Consider the following 12,589-nt stretch of genomic DNA (forward strand, 5'->3'; position numbering starts at 1 on the left):
TTAGAATGGAATTGGTCTAGACCTAGTCCAAACTTTATAACTTTATATCCCTAATATAATGAATTCCGATTCTGGCTGACGTTTTCCACATTCCACATTATTATCTTTGTATCTCATGTTAAGATGTGTTTAATATCATTTTAGCTGGGGCGAACTAATATATAGCAATAAAACTACGTCTAAGTTTATGGCCTTCAATATAAGACAAGAAGATGTTAAATTTCAATTTATCCACGATTTCTTCAAATAACGGATGTTTAGTTCTTTCCCAACATTTTTATATAAAGGGCTTTCCGGGCTTTGATCCTTGCAAGTTGCAAGAGTATAAAATGTGCGGTTTCGACTGAAGTTATCCCTTCCGTATTCGTTCATTTTGTATATTTGAAATACTGCGATACAAAGGTGGTTGTTTTATGAAATAACCCTGCAAAAGTTAAAGGTCTGGTAAAAATAATTCCAGTATATTTTTGCATTAAATAGAAGATCCGATATGCGCCGTTTCATTCGATGACTAGTTACCATTTCATAATACAACTCTCATACAAACCATTGCATCTATTGGCAAATAACTAAGACAGTAGCTTTTTACACGCCTTTCTTGAGGCGACTTTTCCACCAGGAAAACAATTCGCCATAGACAAGTACTGGTTGCAATCACTTGGTGCCAGATCCACACTATAAGGTGGATGCATAAGAACATCTCCACCAAGCCTTCGAAGCTTCTGATGTCTCTATCAATGTGTGTACCTTGGCATTTTCCTGATCGAATACAATTGCACTCCTATTGGCTTCTGGGCGATTGTTTCATTCAGACGGCCAATTGTTGCTATTACAGGTCCGAATTATGAGTTTAGCTGTAGAAGATTAGTTCATACTTGATGATTCTCTGGCAATCCCACTAAGTACATAGCAAAATCTTTCTAGCCATCAATTCTAGCTTCATCCACGACCACTTTCGCTTGACGTTGTCGTAAGTGGCTCGAGGATTTCCAATATTTTATCAATATTTTCGACAATTGTTCTGGCACTACGTGGTACAACTTTGACATCAAAATTGCTAGAATGTAACCTCTCACTGAAGTATATCAAAAGCCTTATGAATTTTGTGACAGATAATGTCATAAATAATGCCTCTGAGTTGTGGTAAAGTCTTTCAATAGAGACGAACCAATTACATAAAAGTACATACATATGTCATCGTAGCAAACTTTACTTAAATCGTGAGGATCTCTGATAATAAAAGGCCATTTCGAGGATCACTTGCTGGTTTTTAGCTGCTGAGATGCCGACCGGTTTGCATGCTATCATACCATCAGTAAAGTATCCCACATATCATATCTTATAAATTGCAGTTTCACACATAACTGTGCTTATCTGCCGTTTGTTGTGCGTAAACTTCAATTTCCTCTCTTGCGCATACCCTGAAGAAATATATATGCACATTTTCAGACTCACAAATAAGCCTATGTAAATAGTACAAAAATACACAGCGCAAGGCATTCATGCAATCATTTGTAATGGGGTGTGTTTGCGGTTATCCGTAGAACGTGGACACGCACTTAATTTCCCAGTTGGCAAACAAAAGCGGAAATGTTCCTCCGCTTCAGTGGTCAGTCAGCATGATTTAAGGCAATAAGGCTTCACTTAGCTGTTGCTTCTTCTTTTCACACATTGTTCACACATAGTACAGTATTATGTGTGGTTATTTTGGGTCTCATTTGCGTTGGCAACTGTATCAGATTAACGTCAACTTTATTAAAATGTCATATTATATTTCATCCATAAATAGAGAAAGTAGAAAAAAAGCGGTCACACTCAATGTTTGTAAGCGGTTCCCTATCCTTGCATTTAAATAAGCATACAAATCTCTTGATGTATGCAAAATACCCGAAAAGGAGCTGTTGCTATAATTAAGTCGTATAAATGCCTTTTTTATTTATTTGCAAGAGACTGTTGATTTAGTAATTTCCGTTTGAACTGCATTTTTTATACCCTGTATGGGGTATATTAAGTTTGCAGTTATGTAACATCCACAAGGAAACGTCAGAGTACCTATAAAGTATATGTATATGTAAATTAGCAGCGTGAAGAGCTGAATCGATTTAGTCATGTCCGTATGTATATATGCGAACTGGTACCTCAGTGAGATATCGATATTAAATTAATTAATTAATTACATGCGTTTCTTCGCAATAAACTGCTCATTTGTTGGATATCGGCTCATTATATGATATAGTTGCCATAAAAGCTGCTCGATCAAAATCCAGTTCTTGTAAGGAAAACTTTTTGATTTGACGAGATGTCTTCACGAATTTCGGTGTAGAATATTGCCTAAGTCAATGCTACAATATCCGAACAAATTTACAGATCGGGTCACTGTAGCAATAAGCTGACATACAAACTGAACAATTAAAACTGAGCCCTTGTATGTAAGACTTTTATATTTGACAAACGACTGATCAAAATCAAGATAAACATCTTTTAAGATCTTTATATATGCCATTAGAAATCAGCTTGTGAAGGGTATTATAACTTCGGTGTGGCCGAAATTAACGTTTTTTTCTTGTTTACTCAGTTGGAAGTCATATTATGATGTTAATGTGTTTGTCAGTTCAAATAAGTATAAAATTTGTATAATAATTGTATCAGAAACGCTAATATCACATTATTACTATGTTAATTAGTAGTATTTAAATTACCGTCAGTTTTGTTTTATTAATTATATGTATACCAATTTCCACTTTCAGCTAAATTTTCAAAATTATGGCATATTTTATAACAGATATGAACATTTTGAGCTGAAATATTCTAAAAACAAATATTCGCTATATGAGTGCTTGTAAGTAAATATACTTTTTTCTAAATTGCTTTCTCCTATTCTTTATTTAACAAAGTATATATGTTAATTGTATATTCTAAATCGCTTTTTGGTAAAGCCTTTTATGAAAACCACTTTATGAGTACATACATTTTACTAGATAAAAAGTTTTTTGTTTCACCGTAATTAAATCGTATACGCGTAAGTGTTGATCTCTTTTGAAAGTTTCTCAAAAGCTTTGTTTCCAATTTTATCAAATACAAATCGGTCTTCATACATTCTCCAACGAAATCATGTGATATAGTTCATTTACACGTCAAAACCATGACCTTAAATTAAATTCAGTTTTTATTTACTATTATTAGCCAAAAAGATGTCAAATCCAACCTGCAAGTTCCTCCTTTGGTATATTTAGCTTGATGACAGACATTCTATACATCAGAAATGATTTTATAAGATTACACCAATATGGCATATCATGCTTTGCACGCTTCTAAATGTTGCTATAGTTAATTTTGTCTAAGTCTTGTCAATTTTTAATTCTATTTGTAATAACAATGCATTTCCGAACGCTGATTCCGATTTAGCCTTTTTTCGTGTTTTTGACTGGCACATTCTTTCAGTAAGTCGATTACTATAGATTATACAATTTCATTGCATAAATATAATATTTCTAATCGGCAAATATTTAAACCCACTAGCCAATTCCGAAATTATTTTGCTAAATGTTTGAACGGTATATTAAAAACAGCTTCCATTTCAACAATCCGGTACTTCTTAAGTTTCAAGGTATGCCTAAAAACAGGAGCTCTCTAACCTACTCTTTACAGTATGATTTTACCTAGAGTTGGATAAAATACTTTGGTGAATTTCAACCTCGCTGCTATGATTAAACCAAGAAGCAGTTGAGTCCGATGAAAGAGGGCAACAACAAATATCTCGATATTATATGAACAATCTGTGTTGTCGCATACTAGCTCTTGTGATACTATTGTTTTCCTTTATAATGAAATATTATCAATTCTACGTCACCGCGATCGAACCGGATGAGGAGAAAACAGTTCAATGTAGTGCTAATGTGTAGACATATCAAACGCTTTATTTCTTTCTAAAACAAAAATAGTACTTTATAAGTATCTCATCATGGCAGATTCGATGAAAACCGCTTCTTCTTGGAAATCCTAAATGGAGAGAGTATTGACTTAGTTTGGAGTTGCGAAAAGTCACCAACTGCCATGCTATACCCAAATTCATCTTTATAGTTAGTACACAGACAAGAAAAATATTAGTTTTCTCAATAATAAAAAATATTAGTCAACTCGGTTTAATATTTGGCCTGAAGGCGCTTTATCGACAGATAAGATATATTTTCTGACATAAAGGACTGTATATAGTACGATTGAACCTAATCTAACCTTCTTTAACATTTCAGTTAGAATAGTGTAACCGCAGTGAACAAATATTTTAACTTCCATATTCTGCTCACAATAAGTTTATAATGTCGCAATTAATTTCATTTCTCATCCCAAACGAGACTTAGATGCGAAAATAGTTTTCCTTGCCCACTAAGTAATTTAATCCTTGGGCATCATAACAACTTACAAACTGCAAAATAAATAAAGCGCCGAATAACTTCGAAGCAACTACATGACGGTATTAAATATAATTGACCGTGGTAATCCGTTTTTCTTGGTTACAGTAAAAAGTGAGAGCAATTTAGCACGGAAGTTAAAAAAGGAAAAAATGGCAGCAACCAAATTAAATTCATACCTTTCTCAAAAAAAAAAAAGAAAATCAGTAGAATATGCCACAAGGCAACAAGACAGTAGCGCTAACTATGTGAAGAGAAAAGGCCTCTTGTGTAAGCTAGACAACGGACGAAGGATGTACGGAGACGGCAGACTAGCACAGCAGCCTATATAAATTTTTATGCGCATATGTTTAAGTAATGGCGGTTACACATTTTTACACACAAGTATATGATATATAGTCCAAGCAATTCTACACTCTTCTTCCGAGCTTTTTTTCCATTTACTGCGGGCAACTACAACTTAAAAACACTTAAAGTATTCGCGGCACGTAAAGAAGCAACAAACGAACCAAAGAAAGGACGATAAAAAAATTTGGAAATAACGAAAATGATGATAAAAAGTAAATGCGTAAAGGCATAAACGAAAGAATGTGAAAAAGAAATCTGCGAAAGAAGAAGTATCTGGAACGCAACGGCTTAAAGCGTGTGCTACACGTGACAAGTGAGCAACTTTTATGCGTGTATAATTCTGTGTGTATGCGTGTAGTATATCAAATTCGCGGCAATCACTTGCGCTACTGGCGGACTACAGCTGCTTAACGGCTATACAAGGTAACAAGCACGATTCATCATATATGACATAAGACGAAAGCGGTAAAGAACTGACAGCTGAGCTGTATTTCTAGCGGTTGCTTGTGGTATTTAATGTGTCTGTGTCGGTGCTTGCGTTAAACGCCTGTATATATGCAACAAATGATAATTTAATATTTTTATATTTTACGACGAACGTTCCTACATTACTGAAATTTTTAAATTCATCTTTCATGCATATCAGTGTAGAAATTTAAATATTAAATTATCGCAAGTTTATGGTTAACATTACTTTGAAGCAAAATGTTTAGGATAAAGAATAATGAAGTAATAAAGTTATTTAGGAATTGTTTTTTAACTGCAAATGTTACTTAAAAAATTTCATCAAAATTTGCAAACACTTTATGCAATAATGATTGTTATTTAAATATGTTTTTAAGCTAAAAGCTCAAAGATGTACGAGTTTTAGCCAGAATCTTAAGATAACAAACGCTTAGCATATTTATTTAAAATTAACTCAAATGAACAATCGGTTGTAACTCTTGAATGCTATCAAACTTATTTTAGACCATGTTAGATAATTTTTAAAAAGAAAAAAAAAAAAACATAGTAAGAATTTTGTCATTTTTCTGGGAAATATTAATATACCAATATATAATTTTTATACTACCAAAAAGTAGAGATTTCAGCAAATATAAAGCTTACTTACTTTTTTAAAAAATCTGAAATTTTGACTTGAGATTTTTTAATTAAATATTAGGGTTGTTGTCGATTTTAAGTCGAAATCAGGTTTCCTTCTTAATATTTTATTAAAAACAAAATACAGCGTATTTGGGATATAAGTAGGCAAGTTTACTCCAAATTACCACAAAAAAAATAGTTTTTGTACAAGATAAATATAAAAAGACCAAAAATATGGTTATTTGAATTTTTCTTATAAATTTTGAGGTTATGTGAAAATAGTCTGTGCACAAAAGTTATAAAACTTTTCATTGCCTACAATAGTGTCATAAAACTTCTTTCTAACTACAATTTTCAAGAAACTATCTACGTCGTATATTCACTGAAGATCTGTGTCTCCATGCTTACAAAATTCAATTAACACAGCAACTGCGATGCGAGTTTGTTGAATAGATTATCAAGCATTAACAAATGGATGCTGACTTTTCGAGCAAAATCATTTTAAGCGATGTCACTGTTTGGTGTAGAGTTTGGGCTGGCGGCATGACTGGACCACACTTTTTTGAAAATGAGGCTGGTCAAGCAGTGACTGTTACTGGTGCTCGATATTATATATGTATAGTTCTTTTTGTAGAAATTGGATGTTAGTGATGTGTCCAATAGGTGGTTTCAACAAGACGATGTCACATGTAATACAGGTCGTGAAACATTTCAATTACTGCATGAGACATTTCCAAGTCGTTTACTCTCTCGTTTTGGTGATCAGAATTGGTCCCCTAGATAGTGTGATTTAACAACATTATATTTCACAGGTTGAAATTTAGCCATATTTATCTAAATTCGTATATTTTCGGCTTTAAAATATAGTTATATATATACATATATATATTATAATATATATTATAAATATTATACGTTAAACCATAGTATATCCAATATTGTTCGTTCGGTTAATTTTTCTAAGATATCTTACATATTGACTGACACATATGGCATAAGGCTAGATAAAGTTTTCACCGATATATGTGGTATGAAGTAAACCGGAAGTTCGAAAAGTAGGCGTGGTTGTAGTCCGATTTTGCTCATTTTCTCATTTTGTGTGGGATTGTTAAAATAATTTTATGTACCAAATTTTGTTGAAATTGATCGAGTAGTTCAGGGGATATATGAATTTACAACCGTTACTTTTAAACCCCTTGTGCCATCCCGGATGTAAAATTTTACGTCTCTGATGCACTTAGTTATTGATTTATCGCACTTTTATTAGTTTTTAACAAAACCGTTATTTAGGGAGTGAGCGGAGATATCATCCGATTTCATCCATTTCCGCACTGTTGAAGGAAGTGTCACAAATTTTTTTTCTGTGCAAATTTGGATTACATAGCTTGAATGGTTAAGAAGAAATATATATTCCACTTTTTAGGAGGCGGGGCCACGCGCACTTTTAAGACTAGAATACCCCTTCAAATCGGAATAGTGATAAATTATATCGATATAGCAATATTATACGTCTTTCTCGTTATAATATATCAAAATAATTTAGTATAGTATAACTAGTGTAATTACGAAAATACTCACCCACTAAATTAGACTTCCGGCATTCAATAAATCTCAACGAATACGCTCAAAGTCACAATTTATTAACTGCTACAAATTTTAATGCGGAAAAGTCGCTCATTGCGAATAATTGTAGTTCATGAAAAGTTAACTGTTAAGGAGACAAACTGTTTGTATATTTATAATATTCGCCTGCATTATTATTATTTATTTCAGAAATTTAATATAATTCATTACTTTTCACACGTATTCACTGAATTGTCTTACTCACTCAATTGAGTGCACCTTCACACTTTGAACTTTTTCTATGATTACCACTGGTGATTTAAAATTTTGCTTCTTATACTTTTGCTTCACTTGAAGTTAACTTGAAATGTTAAACTTTTCGTACATTTTTGGCACTCAACTCATGAATTTCATAATGAACTGTTGCAAGCCGCGGTTTTGGTAGCAGCTGGAGCCGTCAATAACTACAGTCGGAGCTGCCACATATTTGATTGATTTTGATAAGCTCTTTTTAGCGCGCCCGTTGCCAAGGCATGTTGTTCGACTTGTCGTACGCTTTGAGTGCTGGTGCTTAAAAACACTTTGGAATTAAGTTGTACTTTGATTTAAATTCCTTGGCAACTACATTTTGTTGCCTTTAAATTTTTATGCTGACATTTAATTTGAGAGTTGATTTTGAAGCTTTCTACTGAGATGCTACAATAAAATGTTTGGAAAATGACATATATATAAAATATTTTTTTTAAATCTATATTTCTTTTATAAAATAATATTAACGTAAATTGTATAAGTTTGTAATTTTTTTTATAAGTATAGCTGTTTTCGTATTTCACTTGGTGGTTTTTGAAAAATATATTACAAAAAATTAAATTTTGGAAATTTATGTTTATTTACTTAAATTTTTGATTTTTTAAAAACAATACAATATTTTTTAGGATTTTTTATTTAACGTTATTAGCATATTTTGTTATTTAAAAAAGAATACCTTCTGATAAAATTTTTTTACTTTTTATAAATAGTATTTATTATATTTACTTATTTTATTCATATTTACACATTATTAAATATATTTTTATAGTTCTTTGTGTAATATTATAATTTTTATTATATATAAAGTAAATTAATTAATTTTAACGATTTGCCGAATCGGAAATTTTTTTTTTATTATTTCAATAAATACTCGTTCGTTTATTTTTAACTTTAAACATTTTTTTATTATAAATTTAGCACTTCATTGTGTATATTTATTTTAAACTTTTTATATTTTTTTGAAATTTTTATGTTCAAACTTATGGTTACTGATATTTTTATCTAAATCAATTTAAAAATATTAGATTGTTATTATCTATCATTTTGAATATATTTTAATTTTAAACTAATTGATTTCTTACTTTTTAAATTATTTAATTTTTTAATTTTTTTAAATGTTATTTATGTATTCTATTAATATTGACAAATTAATTTTTTTATATCAATTAGTTTGAGGTCTCATTTTATAACTTTATATGTATATTTATATATTTTTCCCTTTAATTTACCATAAATAATTATGGAATGGCAAAGAAACCAAAAAAAAAACTTTTTTACTCAACTATAGTAGTATTGAAAACTGTGGATTGGATTATAATACTTTTTTTCAGTTTTGGTTTTGGCTTAATTAATTTTTTTAAAAAAATAAAAATAAAAAATTATTTTGTAGTAATTAATTTTGTTGAAAATTAATTTTTTTTTTATTAATAATATAGTTTATTATAATGCCATAAATTTCGTATGATTTTTGGTGTCTCACTCCACTTGCATCTCACCATATGTGTGAATCCTTCATTGCTATTTTGCCATTCTTCAGGCTCAAGTTCATTTAGTTTGTTATTGTTTTTCGCACACTTTGTACCCGAAAACTTGTTTTTACCGTAAACCACAACTTTCCATTACGAATTCACTTCCACAACTGATTAAAATTGTGTAGAAAGCGCGCGTTATCAAGTGCTCTTAGACAGCGTAGCACTTGGCCGCGTCCTTATGCAGGCTAACAAAGTAATCATTGCCAACGCAGCATAACAATGTCCTGTTACATACTCGAAATTCGTCTAAGTCCTGTACATAACAGTTCGAATGGCATTTGTTTGGGTTTTCTAGCAGTTCTCCATATTCAGCGTTCTCTTTGCGCATGCGTTTGGCATCTCAAAATTATGATTTCCTTACGCAAAACCAAACAGCTGTTCGTTACTACGACAACACTTCCATTTGCAATTGTGTGTGTACTTGGCTTGCAGAAGCGTAATATCATAACAAAACATTGAAAACAAAGCAACCTGTTTTCGTGCAGAATAATTCATTCATATCAGTTTCGCTGTAGTTGACCCACACCTGCCGTGAGCGGTTGTGCCATGCGCTCGCATTTCAAATGCGCATCAATTTTTTGCAAGTTGCTGAGGAATACTTCTGTGCTGGTTGCGTATTTCCAGTTAGGCCGCAAATATTACAAAATATTTGTGTATTTATATGTCAATATGTGCGAGTTTTTTCAGTTATTATAAGCATGCAACATGTTGCTGCAGTGTATAATAGCTTTGTTCACCTAACGGTTGTTTGTGTCAACTAAAACTAATCGAGATATATACGGAGTTATATACATAAATGTGGTGATTACGAGTTGAAATCTGGATGTCTGTCTGTCCGTCCGTCCATCTGTCCGGCTGTCAGTACATATCTCCTAAACCACTTAAGGTACAACAACCCACTTCGCTCAAGGCAAATTTCTTAAGCTACTATTACATATACATACTGATTTTCGTTGTTCTAACAAACCTAATGCACCTGAAGGTATTTACATGAACTATTAAAACTGGCAAGTTGCACGAGTATACAATTTTCGTTTACATTTGAACGCAGCTCTTCCTTACTTCTTGTAAAATAATTTTTGTATGTCGTTTTTCAGTTTGTTGAACACCTGTCTATTTGCCCATCCTGCCACACGTTTATCTGGTCTATTGTGATTTAAATTTTACGCTCGTCCACATTTGCTTTTGTATTTTTTTCCTCCTCCCATCTTTTACGCTCTCGTCTATTGGCTACCGCCCATTTCATAACAACCGGTCTGAAGGCCGCACGGGGATTCATTTTGTGGCCTTAATTTTCATGGTATCGACACACAGACATTGTAAAGAATAAGAAAGTCATGTTTTTTGGCAACAACGTTTGTTTCTTGTGGTATCGTTGCCGCAAATGAATAAAAATACAGCGAAGCAGATATAATAAATGTGAAAATGCAATTAAGCGAGTTACCTGGCGTAGGGGTAGATTAAATGTTTAATTTGACAAGGACATCACCATTTTATTCAGTTACTAGTCATATTCTGATGTTGCTGGTAATAAGATTATACGAAAAAGTTTGGTAGTAGAAGTAGTCGCTTCTCAAATACGAAAACGACACATTAACCGGGGAGTATAGAATGTAATGTACAGAAAATATGAGATATACATCGAATGTACATATATTTAAAAATATTTTCTGAAAATTTTAGGTGGAATCAGCAAATAAGTTTTTTCATAAAAAAATACTTTTTTTTGGGCAGCCAACATTTCGTCCAAAATCAAAAGTAGTTCTTCGATCATTATCTGTATACATATATCGTAACAATACATTTTTTTTGTTTCAATTAGGTTGTTATATATCTTTCGAAAAATTTATAGCCAATTAAACATCAATTGTATACAGAAATGTATAATCTGCTTTAATTTTAAAATGCGAGTGCTTTTTGAGGGAGATCAACCTTTGGCTACATGCTATATTATCGAGTTGCTACAAATCTTTTTGAACTTTAGAGAATATTATATTAAAAATACCAATAAAATGGGTTTGTTACATACAAATTTACAATCGAAGTATTCATGGTCTCAACATACAATGCGATAGGAATTATCTTCCTTTTCTCCGTCATAAAAATACAGTAACAGAAATGAAACTTTATTGAGCCACTATAAGTATAACTTAATAACTTAATTGTTATAAGAAAGATATTTGAATGAACCTTATTACTTGGAACCTTATTATTGGAACCTTCTGAAATCAAACGATACATTTTCAGAATCAATATACTTGCTAAAACACAAATTGTGCTTGTCCATTATGTTATTTATTAGAAGAAGTAACCATACATAACATAGTGAAAACAACTTCCTCTCGGCACACTTTTATTGGAAGACTTTTATTGTGACAACTTTTTGGCACTTCAACGAATAGTTAACAAGAAAATGATATTAAAACAGCGAGAAACATCAAAACTTGTTTGACATTAATAACAAACAAGATAAACAAAAAAAAAATAGTAACCACAGCAGAAGTTGATGATATTACAAACTTTTTGCTATACCGAAAAGGGCAACTTGACGTATACGCAACATTTGACGCCTGCTGTTGTAACTGAGCATCCACCATTTGACAATGCAACGGCCAGTATACATGCGAAGTAATAACGAGTGAAGCAAGCGCTATCTTATGGGAATATCCTGTCTTTTTATATGGATATACACTGATCCTTTTACTACTATAATTATAAATATCTGCATACATTTTTTATAGACTTCTTTTTTGTAAAGAAAGGCTTGGTGTTTTATTTCAACATTTCAATATGAAATGGATAGTAACTTTGTGTAACTTTTAAATTACACTTTATACTCTGGGGAAAAAGTATATTCAAAGATAAGAAACTTCTATGCAACAATTCCTTTTTTTTAATTTCTTTAAATAGCTATATTTTTGATAGGATGGTAGTTTCAGAGCCATTTTATTATGTTTATAATACATTTTCGTCATTTTACGATAGGCTGTGGGCATTATTAGTTCAGTAGTTCTCTTTCCTGTAGTAAAATAAAAAAAACGACTGTATCAATTATTTTAAAATTTTATGAATGCATTTATACATAGCATTTTAAGAATATAGAATGAAATCTTAAAAAAAAATTATTTCTTTTTCGATTCAAACTTAATCAGCGACGGCGCTAAAAATAAAAGTCCTCCACTACTGCAGTGATTCCGGGCATATCCGTGGATGAAACCTGAAAAAGGTATCCATTGGAAGATATTGTCCCTACACTGACCTACTGTGAAAAAATTCAAAATTGATAAAATGATGGCGTTTAAAAAAAAAGTTGAATTTTACCCATGAAATTGAATAATGGTTTGT

The 12,589-nt window shown here is 31.6% G+C and overlaps 1 protein-coding gene across 1 annotated transcript in view; it reads right to left on the minus strand.

Moving 5' to 3' along the window:
- LOC106616006 (probable G-protein coupled receptor B0563.6) overlaps nucleotides 1–9,345 on the minus strand; it is an 82,750-nt gene extending 73,405 nt beyond the window's left edge. The window contains exons 1-2 of the mRNA XM_014232450.3: nucleotides 9,209–9,345; nucleotides 7,419–8,099 (exon numbers count right to left, since the gene is read on the minus strand). The gene's annotated coding sequence lies outside the window, so the exon portion shown is untranslated. The remainder of the gene's footprint in view (nucleotides 1–7,418; nucleotides 8,100–9,208) is intronic.
- Nucleotides 9,346–12,589: the final 3,244 nt, after the last annotated feature.

This window comes from Bactrocera oleae, chromosome 5 (assembly GCF_042242935.1).
Source record: "Bactrocera oleae isolate idBacOlea1 chromosome 5, idBacOlea1, whole genome shotgun sequence".
Taxonomy (NCBI): domain Eukaryota; kingdom Metazoa; phylum Arthropoda; class Insecta; order Diptera; family Tephritidae; genus Bactrocera; species Bactrocera oleae.